Genomic DNA, 18,819 nt, shown 5'->3' with positions numbered 1-18,819 from the left:
AGTAATTTGGAAAAGTTAGAAACATACTCCCCTTCCAAGATCCTAACTCACCACTGTTCTCCCTGCCTCTATTTAATAGTCACACAGGTTTCTGTTTAAAGAACCAGTTGACAACTATGAATTAAGTGGATTTCATTACCTCTGGATACTTCAAAACAAAATTACCCAGATTCTTTCTCCCTCCTACCACAGCCTCCTCCCCTCATTAATGGAGAGTTGTATATGCCGCAAGAGACTATTTGATCGTTGAAAAGAGACAAAATGTTCTGCTTTTCAGCACATTTTAATCCACAGCTGGTGCACAGATTGGCATAGAGTATATGTTAGTTTTAGCTGTGAAATTTTTCAAGTTGAGGTTGCCTATATTTAGATCTCTGGAGTTTTAGGATTGCTGAAAGTAAATGTTTGAATGAGAAAAAATATTGACTAGAGAAAAATACTGTTTTTAATAGAGGTGTTGATTTTGACCAGCTTAAAATATACTCATGTTGGATGAACATTTGTAATAGGAGAGATGAAATTGTAGGTATTCCTAGGAACACACATTTATTCTATTACCATGCATTAAACTCTGCTGTTTGGTGTCTAAAGAATACTTAACTCCTTCAGAGAAAAAAAATGCTTTTGTAGGTTCATTTTAGAAATAAGGTATTATTACAGATTAGAGACTGAGAAACAAACACAAAACCTAATTTAGACTTTTAAAGTTTATTTTCAAATTTATCAAAATCCTAAAGTAATTATTTTACTATTAATTTCTGCACTAGCTTGCAAAACAGACTCTTCTACCACAGAAGGCAATGCAGGGTTGATCCACCTGAACTGGCTTTGAATTCACTCAACAAATATTTACTGAGTGCCATTAAGAGTAAGGCAATGTGCTAAGCACTAAGGACACTTGAATTTAAGTTTGAATGTTATTGCTCCTTGAGGTATAAATAAACACAAAAGATTTTTTAAACCTGATTACATTATATTATATTATTATATTACATTATATTAAAGTACTGTATATGATTTTCTAGTCAGGATATTATTTGAGTGGCTTTCACTGTAGGTTTAGTTAGTAATAATAATTTAGAATGTGTAGGTTTGCTCAGAGTTCACCTTTATTCGGTAAAAGATGCATAGAATATGGGTTCAGAGTAACAGAAACTATGAGCTGAATGATCATTTTTCTCCCAATATTTTATCCACACATAAATTAAACTGAAAGAATCTGACTCTATCTTAGTATATAAAATAATACATATTTTAAATAGGAATGATTCTTTCAAAATAATTATATAGAAATAAATTGGGTTATTTAGATATACTCAGTTCAACTTGAAATTAAAGATAAAAAATTGTATTTTATGTAGACATTTATATAGTTGGTCATGCTTACATCTCTTATTAACCAGAAAATATAAACTTAACCAAACCATCAAAGTGGTAAATGTTAAAATAAAACCATTTACAAATATATTGGCTCAGTGCCTGATAATAAATAAATGTTGAATGAAAAAATGATAACTGCACCTAACAGAAACATTATTAAATAAAAAAGTAGAACCACTAACTTTTCTAGTGTGATAACATTTGCTGACATCAGTTCACTGTCAACAGATATTTTGTAATGGGCACATCAAAAAGTGTTGATAGATTTATTTTTTAAGTTATCTTTAGAACATTGGCCTTTTCATTAGAGAAACTCCAACAGATTTATTTTTTGTGATTTAAACTTTGTGTGTGTTATTGGAAACATTATTAATTTTTAAATGCAATAAGCTTCTGTTTTGAACAGAATTAAGTAGTCACTACAGAAGAAGTAATAACTAATTTATAGACTACGGGGTAGCATTTTTCAGTTCTTATTTAAAAAGTAAATAAAAGCACAAATTCTGAAAAGGACATGTGAGGTAGCTTCAAGCTAAGAATAACATCTGAATTAGTTTGTTTGTTTTCTCCTCAATTCCCGAAGGAAAGCAATAACAATAACAATAACAACAACATTATATAAAACTCTGTGGTTGCTCAGTTACATGACTGTATAACACCCTTTTATCTCTTGAATCACAAACCTTTATAACTATATCCAAATACTCTTAGTGAGACTTTATTCTACGAAGTGAATCTTGCTTCAAAATCCAAAGTTAGCTCCTCAGTGAAGATTATCCTTTTAATTGAAGTGGAATTAACAGACACTTGCTGTGTTCTACAGCACTATTTACACATATTACATGCATCCACTGGGAATCCTATCCTGTGGAGTGATGATATTTGTTAACAAATTTTTTTGTGTGTTTAATTATGAAGTTGTTGAGGTCTAAATCTGAGTCTCTACTACAATAACTAGCATAGTCTCTGGCATAAGAGAAAATACTTTGTAAATGCTGTTTGAATAGTCCCTTGTAAAGATATCAACCTAGAAAGTTTGTAACATTTACTATCATGTAACTTTTAAATAAGCTAAAACTATTATTCTGCTTCGTTCTTTGCCCTATTGATATCATTCTTTTCTTCCAGTGAGAATCCAGGAGGACAGACTCTCTTTTCTTTCTAAAAATATTTTATGAATATAAGACAGGAATTAGATGTTTTCTAATCTCTTTTATACAGAGTGCAATTACCTCAAGTTCTTTAATCTTTCCCTAAAAGTGCACATTCTTCACAAAGTCATATTTTAGTAAATGTTAATTTAGATAATGTAATTAAAATGTTTCAAAATCATTGAAGGTTATGCAAAGATGAGAAAGATTTCAAATCCAAGTTTCATTCTTTCATATTTTGAAGAAATAAGTTCTCTAAGGTAAACTTTGTAAACATGATGTCACCTTTGGCTTTTAAATGCCATTTTATAGAGGTTTGCTGCTGCCAAGAAAAAAAAAAGTCAACAGAATACTCAGCACTCTGAGAAAGTTATAGGAAACAAAATAGGAAGCATTATCAAACCTTGGTTCTCTGAATAAAGACATAATAGCTTTGAAGATGAACATTACATTCATAATGGATTTAAATACACCCTGTGAGTGGTAAGGGTGGCTAAGGGAGAAGGTCAAAGGATTTGGAATCAAGAAAACTTATTCTTGGGGTCTCATTTCAACCATACATTGAGGCCAAATAAGGCATTATATAATAACATTAAAACCTAGGAATAAAAAGAATGGATATTTTTAAATCAAATATCTAGACTTTATTAGATGTTTCTTTTTTAGATCATACCATACACACTTTTTCTGCTGAAATATAGTTATTTTGCAACCCTTATTTTGTATTAGTCTTGAAATACAGTCTTTCAAGTATGTTAAAATATAATTATAGTGAGTATGATCTGTCCCATTCATTCTTGCATGTAATTTGGTCACATACTCTGTGACTATGGAATGATTGTGTGCATGGAGTAGCAATAAGCTTTATTATGAGAGAGAAGACCTATGTTTGGATTTATTAAAGCTTAATACGGGATCCCAGTATTATTTATTTAATTTACTCATATTCTTCGCTATTTCATTTTTACCACTAACTTTAGGAAAGTCATGTGTATGTTAGTTTATATGTCACAGTTGTCAACCACCTAGAACAATTGCCAATTTGTGGATCCTATTTATATTTCTGTCATAAATGGTATTCTTTTGTAGTCAGACTTTTAAACTTAAACCTTCACACAATTACAGTGTGAGGGGTTTATTTCTGTTTTATAATGCCAAAACATTGTTAGGAGGATAGGGAGATGTGATATTTGTGCTTTGTAATCTTAAAAAAACTATGAAATTACAAGGTATTAATTTTATTTATTACAGTGCCTAGTGTGTGGTGAGCACTGATAAACCTTGTAATCAGCATGACTTAAATTGATACTAGGAAATTCCAAATGACATTATACGTTTATTATTTTAAGCATTCAACCATGATTGCACAGTTTGGAAATGGAAAAGCTGTTTTCATTCATCAATAGAAAGTCATTAATTTAATGAAGGAAAAACAATTTAATCCAACAAATTTTATCACTTTATATTATCTAATGGAGGAATTAGTTGATCTTTGGTCTTTAGATACAGTATATTGTCATTATTATTTGATCTTGCTTCAGTGTGATTGTGGAAATAAGTAATAATATTTTTTATTGTTAAGTACACTATAAGTCATTTTAATATCAGTTGTGAATGCTAACAGCTTATGTCTGTGGCCTACCTCCATGCTATTGCACAGATATTCAGGAAAGAACATTTCTTTGTTAGTCCTTTTTTAAGGCAAACCCACTTAGTTCTTTAGATAATTGTGTGATAATGTAAATATGTTACATGTTGGAGAGACTTGATTATGTACTTTATTACCAAAGTACATTATAACAGCTATTGTTATACTTGTTATATTGATTTACAGAATAAATTTATTCCCTGATTTCAATTGCCACAATCTCCATCCATGAACCACAGTTTTTATATCTAAAAACATTATCACTATTGAAAGCACTGAGAAACTTTTTAAACATGACTTCTCTCTCACTTCTTTATTCTAACTTCCACTCTCGTTTTCACTTTCTCCAGACAGAGTACCAGTCAGGAATTTTTCAGGCTTTTTGCAAAATACCCTCTTTCCAATGAAAGAACAAGTATGTAGCCCAAGAGGAAGGAAATTGTATAAGCACTTTTGTTCCTAGGGATCTCTGAGATTAAAAAGAAATACTATTCCACGTGAATTTTTGTAGAGATGAATTTGAGGGGGCAGGTTTTAATGGAAGTGAGTCCTGCTACAGGCTAGGGTTTTGTATCTAATGCACTCTGGTTTGGGCTCAGGCAATGCTCCCAGGACCACTTCCTGGCTGAGCTCAACCCACTTCAGCTCACAATGATGCTGACCGGTGTCCAGCTGGCCAGTGTTTCCCCCTTTGGGCTTTCTCTGACTTGGACGGTGATTTGACAGTCTTTGCTCAATCACCTTGCCCACTGCACAACAAGCTCTTTGGTGAGATCTTGAGTTCTCTCAGTAGCACATGAGAACTGAGGGTAGCTGAGAACAACTGAACTTGAAGAGCATTTTTATGACTTCACTGAGCTACTCAGCATAGAATGATATATCTGTGCCTAGGTTGCAACTAGGCAGCCTGCAAATAAGCCTCTTCCCAGAGTATAAAGTGGGAACAGTGTGGAGTGAAGAGCCTCCACTGCCCTTGGTGAGGGAACATAGCTCAACATAATAAACGCCATAATTGACAAACCCACAGCCAACATCATACTCAATGGGGAAAAGTTCAAAGTGTTTTCTTTAAGATCAGGAACAAGACAGGGATGTCTGCTTTTGCCACTCTTATTCAACATAGTACTGGAAGTCTTAGCCACAGCAATAAAATAAAAGGCAGAAGAAATAAAAGGCTTCCAAATTGATAAGAATGAGGTAAAACTGTCATTATTTGCAGATGACATGATACTGTATATAAAGAACCCTAAAGATTCCACCATAAAACTACTACAGCTGATAAATGAAATCAGTACGGTAGCAGGATACAGTAGCAAGATACAAAAATAACTATTCAGAAATCAGATGCATTTTTATAAACCAATAATGAACTATCAGAAAGAGAAAAAAAAACAATCTCATTTATATTTGTATCAAAAAATACCAAGAAATAAACTAAAATTTGTATCAAAAAATACCTAGAAATAAAGACGTAAAAGACCTGTACTCAGAAAATTATAAGATATGGAAGAAAGAATTTAAAGAAGATGCAAATAAGTGGAGGCTTGCATATATGGTACTCATGGATAGAAAGAATTAAGATGTTCTTTTTATTACTGTTTTTAAACTATTTCAGTAATATGTACCTAGGTGTGGTTATCTTCAGATTTCTTATCCAAGGATTTTTAAATTTTTTAGCTATTTGGGTCTGTGGATTTAAAATTTTTATCAAATGTGGAAATTTGGGACAAATGAACATTTTTGCTGTCTCTCTTAAATTTTTTTTAAAGAGTGAAAGAGAAGGACAGATAGGGACAGACAGACAGGAAGAGAGAGATGAGAAGCATCAATTCTTCATTGTGGCACCTTAGTTGTTCATTGATTGCTTTCTCATATGTGCCTTGACTGGGAGGGCTTCAGCTGAGCCAGTGACCCCTCAAGCCAGTGACCTTGGGCTCAAACCAGTGACCATGAGGTCATGTCTACCCATGCTCAAGCCAGTGACCCCAGGGTTTTAAACCTTGAGTCCTCAGCATCCCGGGCAGACGATCTATCCACTATGCCACTGCCTGGTCAGGCCTTCTTCTTCTCTCTTATCTTTGAATACTCAGATTCTACATCTCTTAAACCATTTGAAGTTGTCCTGAAGCTCATGCTGTTCTGCTAATTTTTTAAAATTCACTTGTATCTTCTGTGTTTTAGATTGGATAGTTTCTACTTCTATCTTTAAATTCACTTACCTGTCTTTCTGCAATATTTAGTCTGCTGTTTGTCCCATCCAGTGTATTTTTGATCTTACATTATACAGTTTTCACCTCTAAAAGTTCATGTTTGGTGTGTGTGTATGTGTTTTCTAGATCTCTACTTAACTTTTAAACAAATTGAATGTAGTGTTAATAAATTTTTTAAATTATTATTGTCTGCTAAATTTAAAATCTGTGTCAGTTCTGAATTGTTCTCAATAGATTTTTTGTGTGTATGTTTTTCTGAAGTGAGAAGTGGAGAGGCAGAGAGACATACTCCCGCATGCACCTGACTGAATCCACCCAACATGCCCAATAGGGGGCAATGTTCTGCCCATCTAATCCATTGCTCTGTTGCAACTGGAGCCATTCTAGTGCCTGAGGCAGAGGCCATGGAGCCATTCTCAGTGCCTGGGCCAACCTGCTCCAGTGAAGCTTTGGCTGCAGGAGGGGAAGAAAGAGATACAGAGAGGAAGGAGAGGAGGAAGGATGGAGAAGCAGATGGGTGCCTCTCCTGTGTTCCCTGGTGGGAATCAAACCCAGGACTTCCACATGTTGAGCCAACACTCTATCACTGAACCAACTGGTCAGGGTCCTCAACAGATATTTTTATTCATTATGTATTGTATTTCTCTGCTAATTCACATGCCATTTTATTTGTCTGGTGGTAGACATGGTGAATATACCTTGGTGCCTTATATTTTTGTATATTTGTAAATATTCTTGAGCTGTTTCCTCAGATATAGTTATTTTGAACAATTTTTTATTTTTTTCAATATTATTTTTAACATTATTTAGTGGAGCCAGAGCAGAGTTATATTCTAAGATTAATCCCTGCTATTGAGATAAACACTGATGAATACAAAATCAAGTATGTGGTGAATCATGAACTTTTCTTTCCTTTTGTTTTTGAAAGAGAGAGTCAGAGAGAGGAACAGATAGGGACAGAGAGACAGAAAGGGAGAGAGATGAGAAGCATTAATTCTTCATTGCAGTTCTTAGTTGTACATTGATTACTTTCTCATATGTGCCTGGACACGGGGGCTACAACAGAGCAAGTGACCCCTGGCTCAAGCCAGTGACCTTTGGGCTCAAGCCAGCGACCATGGGGTGCTGTTTATGATCCCACACTCAAACCAGCGACCCCGCACTCCAGCTGGTGAACTTGCACTCAAGCTGGTCACCTTGGGGTTTCAAACCTGGGTCCTCTGTGTCCCAGTATCCCAGTCTGACGCTCTATCCAGTGCGCCACCGCCTGGTCAGGCTAAATCGTGAACTCTTCTAGATTGACTGGTAATAGACTCAATTCCTGGCCAGGTTCTGTTTTCTTTAATTATATATTTCATGTGGTTATCTCCCCAGCCTTTGGTAGTTTCTTCGTGTGCTTATCTGGATCAGTACTCTGTTGAGTACTTAGAGGAACCTCTTCACAGGTCTCTAGAATTTTCCCTACGTGACACACTCTCCTCTTCATTACTCTCTCTTGTGAACTCCACATGTCTTAGTTTCCTTGGACTCTCAGCTCCATCTCCTCAAACCAGGGGATGTGCTGGACTCACTCTGCTTACGTGCTCCTCCCCCTGTGATGCCATTTGAACATGTTCTGAGGACAGTAAAATGAGCAATCATGGTACTCTGAGAGTCCCATCTCTTAAACATGGCATTCCCTTCATTGCTACTGTAAAAGTGCTTGCAAACAATTATACTATGTGTGTGTGTGTGTGTGTGTGTGTATGTGTGTGTATTTTGGTGTTATTGTTGCTGTTTCATGTGAAAAGGTAAAGCTGATCTCCTTTGCTCCATCTTGGCCAGAAGCCTCTCTGATCTCTATGAATTCTTTTTTGTTTTGTCTCTGTATTGTATAAAAGTTTTCAACTTGATGCCATATATTTCTGAGAACATTTTATGTGTGCTTGTTCCTTGTTTTAGTGCTTGCAATTCCATTCTAAACACTTTTCTCTCTTTTTTAAACTTAGATTTTTAATTTGTCTTTTAATTTGCTTATGACATCTTCCAATGTTCAGCCATCTCTATTTATATATTATTTGACATTGTTTACTTCTAGTATCAAATAATATCTATTTGTTTAAAAACTTTCAGAGAATGCAATGTGCATACTTTATAAAATTTTCCTCTTTTTTTTTTAAATTAGTCTGTTCAAGACTTTTGACATTCTTCAAAGTGCTAACATATTTTTCTGGTGTAGGACAGATAGCGAAGTTTACTTTTTTTTTTGTTTACCTGTATTTTCTAAAATTGCTTTATTGAATATATACTTTTATAATATGAAAGTTTATTTTACAAGAAAAATGCTTTTCCATTTTCTCTAGTTTGTTGATTTTTTTCTAGGCCCCTAATCTTATGGTTGGTGTTTTTCTATTTACTTATTCTTGAAAGACAAAAGATTTATTCAAGCTAAATATTTCCTCAAATCTGGGTGAGTGCAAACTTTTTGGATTTTCCCACCCACTTCCTTTTTATTTAGAAAACAATCTTTCTTTTAGTTATTTAACTGGAGGGCTTTTTGGTACAAATTCATATTATCATTGAAAAATAAAACAACTTTGGACCAGAAGAGAGGAGAGAAAAGCCCTCTTAGAGGGACTTTATGTTTTCATCGATTAAATTTTTTTCTGTGGAGATATCTATCCTCTTAGGGTCCAGGTTTTTTAATCCAATCATTCTACTCTTGCCTCTAGTCAGTTCACACGAAGAACAGCTTTGAGGCTGTGGCCCCCAAAATCAGGATGCTCCCCAGCACAAAAGGACAGGATTGGCCATTACCTCTGTTCGCTTTCTACTTAGTACAGGTGTATTTATAAATGCTTCAATGAACATCTTATTTTCACCTTCATATTTATTCCTGAGAGCTTTATTACTTACAAAGAGTTATAACCATGTTTAAGGTATCTTTTCATATTTTTTGCTTTCCCCATTATAATAGGAGAGAGCTATCTTATCACTATATTATTTTCTTAGGTTCATCTTTTTTCTCATACTTTATTTGCTTTTTCTTGTTTATGAGTAAGGGTAAATTGTGTTTGTATATATGTTGTTGCTATTTGTAATAAATTATATGTTTATATCCTTTAAACAATTTTTTCTCTATGTTACTAAATTATTCTGTGAAAAGTTTTGTGTTGTCCATTATATGATGATTTTTTATAACCTTTTATAGCCTTTTCATAGTTTTTATGAATTTATTCCCATCATTTTTCCTTTATATTTTAAAAATACATTAGGTTGATATAAAATTCTCTCTCTCTCTCTCTCCCTCTCTCTCTCTCTCTCTACACACACACACACACACACACACACACACACACACACACATCCTTTACATATTTAAGTTAATCAAATTAGACAATATATTCCCTTGGATTCTACTTGGAAAACTATTTCTCACAGAGGAATCAGATAAAGGCAATTAAATGTACCTGGTTCTGTCTCTTAGTTGAATATTTGTTAATTAAATGAACAAACAGAATTGTAGCTTCCTTCCCACCTATTAACCCACTCTGCACTGTTTACACTGCCTCCAGCTTTCATTTTTTATCATCATTTTTTTCTATCAAGTGAGAAGCAGGTAGGTGGAGAGATGACTCCCACTACTGCCTAGACCGGGATCCACCGGGCAACCCCCATCTGAGGCTGATGCTTGGCCCACCTGGGGCCACTGTGCCATTGCTCAGCAACTGAACTATTTTAGTTCCTGGAGTAAAGACATGGAGCCATCCTCAGAGCCTGGTGCCAACTTGATCATTTGTGCCTTGGCTGCAGGAGGAGAAGGGAGAGAGAGAGAAAGAGAGAGAAGAGGGAGAAAGAGGGGTGGAGAAGCAGATGATTGCTTCTACTGTGTACCCTGATTGGGAATAGAACCCAGGACTTCCACCAACCAGGTGACGCTCTACCTCTGTGCCAACCAGCCAGGGCATTTTGTTATCATCATTAATATTACATTTCAGGATTCAATGTTAAATTTTCTTTAATACCCAATATTATATATATTACAGTTCCATTCACCTCCATTTTTCCTCTTTTCTTCATGGTGATGAAGAAGAGTTAGTCAGTAGGCTTGGATTGACCAGAGAGAATAAATTATAATGGCACCCAAATCAAAGTATTATGGCTGTGTAAAACATGACTTGACATCTTAGTGGTAGAAACCAAACATTCATATTCTGTTGATCAGGAATATGAACAGGGAACATTGGGGAACTCTATTCTTTGTTCTGCCATGTCAAGGTTTTAGTTGAACTCAAGGGCTGGGGGCTGGAATTATCTAAAGGCTTGCTCACACATATGGCTGGTGGTTCATCCTGGCTGTAAATTGAGTCCTAACTTGCTGCTAATAGTTGGAACATCTATCCGTCATCTTTCCATGTGGCCTAGGCTTCCACTTACCATGGTAGCAGTATTCTAATGATAAATGTCCTGAAAGGAAAAAAGCCAAGCAGAAACTACATTGCCTTTTATTACCTAGTGTTGGGAGTCACATTGATTAATTCTGCCACATGCTACTTGTCAGGAATTTTTTAATTAAGTTTGGTTCATATTCAAAGAGTGGGAACAAAGATGTGTGCTTCTCAATGGAGAAATGTCATGTCACCTTTTAAGAATAGCATATGAGACAGGATATATTGGTGCATTCGTTGTTGGAGAATACAACCTGCCAAACTCCCTTTAAGATTTAGATATAGCCTGACCAGGTTGGGGCACATTGAATAGAGTGTTAACCTGGGACTCTGAGGACCGGTGTTTGAAACCTTGAGTTTATCAGCAGAGGTAGATTAAGCTCGGTGAGGCCCCGAGCACAGAAGAAAATATTGGATGCCTAAGGACCCAGTGAAGGGCCCCCCGTCTTTAGAAAAAAGTGTAAAGTTGAGGTTTTGCGGGGCCCTTCAGAAGTCAGGGCCCAGGGCACATGCCTGGTGCACCTGTCATTAAATCTGCCTCCATTTATCAGCGTGAGTGCAGGCTCATCCAGCTTAAGTGTGGCTCACCAGCTTTAGTGCAGGGTCACTGGTTTTAGCCCAAAGGTCACTATCTTGAAGCCCAAGGTTGCTAACTTGAGTTCAAGATTGCTGGCTTGAGCAAGGGTTCATTTGCTCAGTTGAAGGCTCCTGGTCAAGTCATGTATGAGAAAGCAATCAATGAACAATTAAAACATGCCACAACTACCAGTTGATGCTTCTCATCTCTCTCTCTCTCTCTTTCTCTCTATCCCTGCCTGTCTGTCTCTCTCTCACATGCTTACACACATACTAAAAAGAAAAAAGACGAAGATACAATGTCTTGCTCAAGATTTTAGAATTCTAGCCCTGGCCAGATAGCTTGGTTGGTTAGAGCATCCTCCCAAAGTGTAGAGGTTGCTGTTCGATCTGCAGTCAGGGCACACACAGGAATAGATGAACATTCCTCTCTCTCTCTCTCTCCCTCTCTCTCTCTCTCTCTCTCTCTCTCTCTTTCCCCTTCTCTATTTATAAAATCAATAAATAAATGTTAATAAAAAAGATTCTAAAATTCTAATTCATGTGTACTTTTTCAACAAAATCTATTTTGAATTTTTTTTCCAGCTAAACTTTCATTCTTACTTGCTTCTAACTTCCAGTAGCTTGCTCTATTCTCCATGCCAATTAAGATGTGAAATGTTAACTCTTCTCCTTGGTCATTCCAAAGGAACATTTATACAAGATATTTCTACATGTGGTAAATTTTACTGTAGGTTTGGTGGGTAGGTACAATGAAGGACAGGAGTGGTAGGGGCAGAGGAAATAACATCATAGCCACTATAAAGCAAATAATTAAGGCTGTTAGTATAAACAACCATAATATTAAAGATACTCTTGGGTGTTTCTGTCACCAAAAATTTCCAACTTATCTACATTATCTTACTGAGCATTCACTTTCTGTCATATGATGTGATCTTTCTCTATCCCACTCCCTTGTCTCTTTTTCTTCTTTTTTACATGCTCATTTTCTACTTGTGCCAAATCTGGAAATATTTTTAATATCTTTATTTTACCATCAGCTTTCAGTTGATGTCTTAAAGGCCCTTTCTCTAACACCAAAGCAAGAGGGTGCATATGTTGGCAAGTGAACTGAAGGTCAATTATGATGGTCCTTTATAGGCAGAAACTGTGTTTATTTGTAATTTTAAAACAAATTTTCTTCATCCACAACCCTATCAAATGAATTTTTAAAAAGTAAGAAAATCATTTTCTTCAAACACATTGATAATACTTTGTTTCAAGCATTGAGAATGCCTTTTTAAGCAGAGAGGTGAAATGTGTGATAGTTTGGGAAGAAAGTTTGATTTTTTTTTTATATGTCTCTCTTCTTTTCCCCTGAGTCTTGTCACTTTCCCCATACAATAATGTATTAACCCAAGTTGAATGCTTAAGATTTGGCAAAGTTTCACATTTTCACAAGAAGAGTGATTTAATTGTTTTATGTGTAAATTGGATTTATAACAAGGTTGAGTCTGAATGTTTAAAATAGCTATTCTCAAGGTGATGTATTCTAAAGACAGTATTTCTTCAGCACCTAAAAGTGACTAAATCCATTATAGTACAATAAGGCAAAACATTATTGGTTCCCTTCCAAAGTTTCAATTTTCTATTACTTGAATCCAAGATAACGCTTTGCATTTATAGTCTTAATAGAAATGCAAAGCTGAAATGTGCCTGAAAGGTATGGGTTGGGAAGATAATATTTAAGTTAAAATATTTTGTATCATTAATAGACAAGAGATTTTCTTTTAGTTGAGAAATTTATCAACTAGTTTTTTAAGACAATCTACTTAGTTATAAAGATGACCCTTGTTACAGTGGAGCATAACAAGAAAACATATGCCTTCAGTTTCTTCTCACTGGGAAGATGGCGTTTGAAATAATAATGGACATTCTAAGACAGTTTGTGATGCCTGTAAATGATATGGTGTTTGGGGTAGATTGTAAGTACTGTGGGTTAAAGGGTTAGGTTGAACTTCATGAAGCAGTTAGGAGAATGCTAAAGGTACAATTTGGGTAAAGTTTTTCTGACTAACTCATAGAATGTGGCTTAGAAAGGATTTCTGGTCATTTGGGAGCAGTGGCAGGTTTACTGTTAAGTTAATCAGGCTGTAGCTTTAGGGTCCCACTTTCCTTGGCCCTGGAAGTGCAGGGCTTTGTAGCGTATGTGTGCGAGTAGTGGTGAGAGAAGCAAGGTTATATACCGAGAGCATTTCTTTGTAAGTGTTTTGGGTAATTTACCTAGAGAAATCTCAAAAGGCTACTTATTTCCTGCTATTCTTTTTTCTGCCAAAGGAAATTTTAACTTTTATATCTATTTTTGTATTTGTAATTTTAAACTCTTCTTCTTTAAAGACCTCCCAGTTTAGGCACACAACTTGTATCCACCTGTTTGGGAGATAATGATGACATCTGAAAGTTAGAGATTAATTTGGTTCCCTTTGATGGCAAGGAGGCAACTGATTCATAAGCTAGTCAATATCGGAGCAAAAATCAAAACCCAGTTCTCTTCATTTCCAGTTCTGTGCTTTTTCCTTTATGCAGTAAGGTTTTGAATAGAAATCACCTTGAATGATTCTTCATTTGGTTTATCAAAGTTATCTGGATCTGATCTAATAAAATGTGACAACAAATTTTGTCACTGATAGAGCAAAATGCTGAAATCCGCTGTATGAATTGGCTCTGGCATCTACCTTGCCTCTGTAGATATTAGAGTTTCTTAATTACTAGCACAGCCGAAATGCCTAGTGTTTAGAAATTGGAATGGGTTCATCTAAGCACTTACATTATCAGGAAATATAAATAGCTCATTTATTCATTGTTGCATTACTGTGTTCCTAATATAGTTCTTAATTGATGGACACATGAACTGTATCAATCCACTTAAAATTCAGAGTGGTTCTTTTGTGCACGGCTTTATGGCAAGAGCGCATAATTCAATTTAATATAATCTTTTTTAAAAACAATGATGTTTGTTTCATAAATGAATATTTTATATGTTGTGTTTAATTAAAATAAAACTATGCTACTGATCTAGAAAACACAAAACAGACTTGAGTTCATATTTATGAAGTGTAGCAATATTGGCAAGGCACAACTTATCTTGTTTATGAGACATGCTTGCTATTACTTGTACAGATTGCAGTCATTTTATTGCTGAGCTTTACATGGTTTACAACCCAACAAATGCAATGAAACTGTCATGAGGAAAATAAGCCTATAAAATTTCAAAAAAAAAAAAAAGGTGGCACTCACAGATCAAAATGCAGTTTTTACTGAAGCCTGGGTAGATTGTGAACTGCTCCATCCTTTCAGGCAGCAGTTTTGTAGATGTATCTTTAAACGAAAGGAGCGGGCAAAGTGAGATAAGACACCAAGGGTATTTTTAGCACCTCTGCTTTGAGTACAGTTCCCCTGAGACCTTCTTGCTTTGCTTTTTCCTTTTGCTTTTTTACTTTTTTGATAGGTTCCAGAATCCTAGGTAAAAAGAAATGTTTTCAACAACAAAAAAATTGTTTGCAAACTAGCAAATGGTGTTTATATGTGAAAAAAGGGGGTGTTTGTGGATGAAAAGGCCCTTATCTCTTCATTTAAAGTGTTAAAACCGAGTATAGAATTGGATTCATATTTTTGTAAACTGCTGTCTGTGAAGGAGCAAGAAATTGTAATAAAGGCAGTTGCAGATTGTAGGGGTCAGCTGGGTGCGGCTATGTCCATGACTTTGCATGTAATTTATCTTCCAGGGCATTAAGTTCTCATTTTAGTCATCTTTGTAGATTTAGTATTTTATTTGAAAAATCATTTAATTTTTTGGCCATTTATAAAATACTAATGACTTTGAATCATATATCTCCTAGGGGCTATATTCATGTATAGCCCCTCAAGATTTAGAAAATGTGACATAAAAGCAATCTTTAATGAATTTTAGAATTGTTTGCAGAAAGAACTCAGAGGGAAAAATGTTTCTTTATGTAGAGCGTCTATTTGTTTTATAGCTTTCACTAACTAGGCCTAGTTTTTATCATAACGGCAAAATTTTATTTTGTTTCCTGCTGTAAGAATAATTAATTTTACTCCTTCCCTTTTTCTGGCCAGCTAGGTCCTTGATGGTATCCAAGAGGTAGAAAAATAAAAGTATGCAAAAGAAATTCAAGGAAGGGACATTTCAAAAAATATGAGTTATTTATCACATAGACTAAACCTTTTTATGAGTATAGTTAGCAATAATAAGCCTACTACTTTTGGGGGCTGGATAATGGCCTGCTGCTGCTCCCATATCTGAATCTTTACCATTCTGCATGGTGTAGCTCAAAACCGTTTTCATCTGCAGACACATTTCATGGGATTTTGTCTCCTAACAATCCTTTAGCTGAAATTATGGATTCATCCTACCGTTGGACTCAGTCCTTCTGCAATTTTTCTTGTTTGTCTGGTTATTCTTTGATCAACCAACCAAAATTTACAACGTGCTTTCTCTCCAAGACATTCGCAGCAGAAAGCAGTCGGGTCTTGCAGTGTGGTTGCACTGCCATTAGAGGGCGTGCCTGTTGGACCCAAGGGTCTGTGAGGGACTACTTCCCCACTTTGATGAAGCCCATGCTCCAATTCCCAGACAGGTTAATGCAGCCTGAACGTCACTCAGCTCTACTCTGGGATTCTGCCACACTGCCTTCCTATGCCAGCCTCCTCCCACAGTGAAAATCTGACCCTCTTATTACTGCTCTACTCTCATAACTGTCCTATTTTCCCACCCCATTCAATGCCTGCTACCAGACAGAGCCCTGCTTTGAATGGATGATTTTTCTTGGATTGAGCTACAATTACCATCTTACAATGCCTTTTTGCAATGTGACGGCATGTGTGTATATGTGTGTATAATGAATATCTAGATTTGAAAGTGTTGGGCCAATGGGCTTATATATTTATAATTTTGATAGATATTATTTAATTTCCCTCAAGTAAAGTTATTTAGTTTTACTACAACTAGAAATTCTTGAAGGTGTCGATGTCTCCTTAGGAACCCTGTAGGAACTAGATGGATCAATTGGGTAATTTGATGAGAATTGAATAAATATGAGTAGGATAGAGAGAAACCTCAAGGCATGCTATAATATCCCTGGGATAGTAGGGGGGTAAGGTCACCACAACTAGACCTGAAAGGTACTTACTGGTACCAAAGACAGAGAAGGTATGTGGAAAGCACCACCTTAAGAGGTCATGATCTTTGGTCCAGGAGGCAGCCAGCCAGAAACAAACCCTCAGAGAGGAAGCCTTGGGGGATATATAGTCAGATCATATTCTCATCCCTTTCAGTTATGTCTTGGTACTATTACCCACTGCCCAAACTGATAGATGGCCAGAGGGCACACGAGAACCCTAATGCTGTTCACACAGGTCAGCAGCCAAGGTATGGAGCCAAGTGGAGAGAGGGGCCAGAGGCACACACTGGAGGCAGGGCTTAGCCTACTGCCCTGCAGCTTCACCGACACGCTGATCAGCACTCTCTTTTATTCTTATGCATCTGAGAGGTGAGGTGTTATATATCCAGTTTTCTTAATATGAGTGAGGAACGAATATTTGGAAGTAAGAGATAATTATATTTTTTCTGTGTAGTATCTATTCTTAACCTTCCTCTATTACATATATATACTTTTTGCTTTTATTTTGAAATAATTTCAGATTTACAGAAAAGTTGCAAAAACAGTGTGAAAAATAGTTTCTGTATATCTTTCATCCGTATTTTAAAACTATTAACATTTTAGTATAGTTGCCTTTTCATTCCCATTCTCCTCCTCTCTTCTCCCCTAGGTGTGTGTAAATATTATTGATCAATCTAATATATGTGTAAATATATACAAACAAATATTGTTATAGATGGTGAACCATTTGGGAATGAAATTAAATACGTGGTAACTGTCAAGTGTGCATTTTTGAAAAAACAAAGCCATTTACTTATTTGGTCATAAAACAAAATCAGGAAATTGATGTAATTTTATTATAATCATTTAATCCTCAGATTCTATTAAATTTTTTTCTGTTGTTTACACAGTGTCATGTATTGACGATATTTGATTGTCAAGTCATTTCAGCCTCATTGACGCTGGGCAGTTCCTCAGTCTTTTTGTATCTTTCATGATCTCAACATTTGGCTGTTACAGGGCAGTTATTTGTGAAGTGTTCCTTAACTTGGCTTTGTGTGACATTTTCTCATTTTCAACAGGATTCTCTCTAAAATGATGCTGTATTTATCTCATAATATTATATCAGGAATAATATGATGTCATTTTTTTTCCATTACTGGTAATATTTAATTTTATTACTGGGTTAACGCTATTTCTGCCAATCTTCTTCACTGCAAAGCTGTTTAAGGATTTGTCATAATTAATTAATAAACAATTAAGTATCTTGTAGGCATATACTTTGAGATTTTCATTAAATCATAGAACTATCTCTTTTCCTTCATTTGTTTATTCATTCATTCTTGAAAATTTATGTATTTGTATCAATTGGGGTTTAAATAGAGAATCACGAAGGATTTATTATCAGGATATCACCTGATACAATTGTGGAAGAAGATTACATAGTCTTGTGACTCTTTGTCATAGTCTTGTTTCTGTGTCAAAGCTGGACTCTGAATCTCACTGGGAGGACCATCAGGAGGGGTCAATGTATATGAAATGAGGGAGGTAAATACAAACTGGATCTAGTGTAGCTAGAACAGAGTCCATTTTGGTTTTTTATCTCCAAGCTTCCACCTTGGACTATGGAGTGTCCTGCAGGAGAAGCCAGTACTCTTCACAAGGGAGCTAAACTTGCATCTGTCTAGGCACCTGAGGGTTTGAAGTCAAAGATTTGGAGAACCTGTAGACTTCACTGCTTTCTCTGACGAGTGAGTATTTACTTACTTTCTTTCACAAGATAGGGTTACAAGATACTTTATATTTTATCTGTGATAGTCTCAGAATAAATATTTTCTCCATAGATCTTTGGTATCATTAGTACAGAATGGCATTTAGAAACCAAAATCTGGAAGATGTTTGTTCTCTTTGTTACTTGGTATCACTGCTTCTAGGTCCTCTCAATAGAAAAAGCTAAGAAATATAGGACAAAGAAAGGGAAAGGCTTCTGATATGTATTAGGGTGTTAGTGTTTTATGTTGTATTCAATTTTGGGAGCTCTTTATAAATTAGAGAAACTAAACCTTTTTGATGTGCTTTATAAATATTTTTCCTAGAATATAATTTATATATAGTGCTCTATAGTAATTGGTATGTTTTGATTGGTTCTCTTGGGGGCATTTTTGGTAATATATGTATAATGCTATTTGGATATGTTTATGGCAGTTTTTTACTATAGTTATGTTGAAGGCAGATGATATCTAAAATGTTTAAATGGGAAATATTCTT

The sequence above is a fragment of the Saccopteryx leptura genome, chromosome 7, assembly GCF_036850995.1.
Source record: "Saccopteryx leptura isolate mSacLep1 chromosome 7, mSacLep1_pri_phased_curated, whole genome shotgun sequence".
NCBI lineage: Eukaryota > Metazoa > Chordata > Mammalia > Chiroptera > Emballonuridae > Saccopteryx > Saccopteryx leptura.
The sequence above is the reverse complement of the archived record's forward strand: the minus strand, read 5'-3'. Positions refer to the sequence as shown.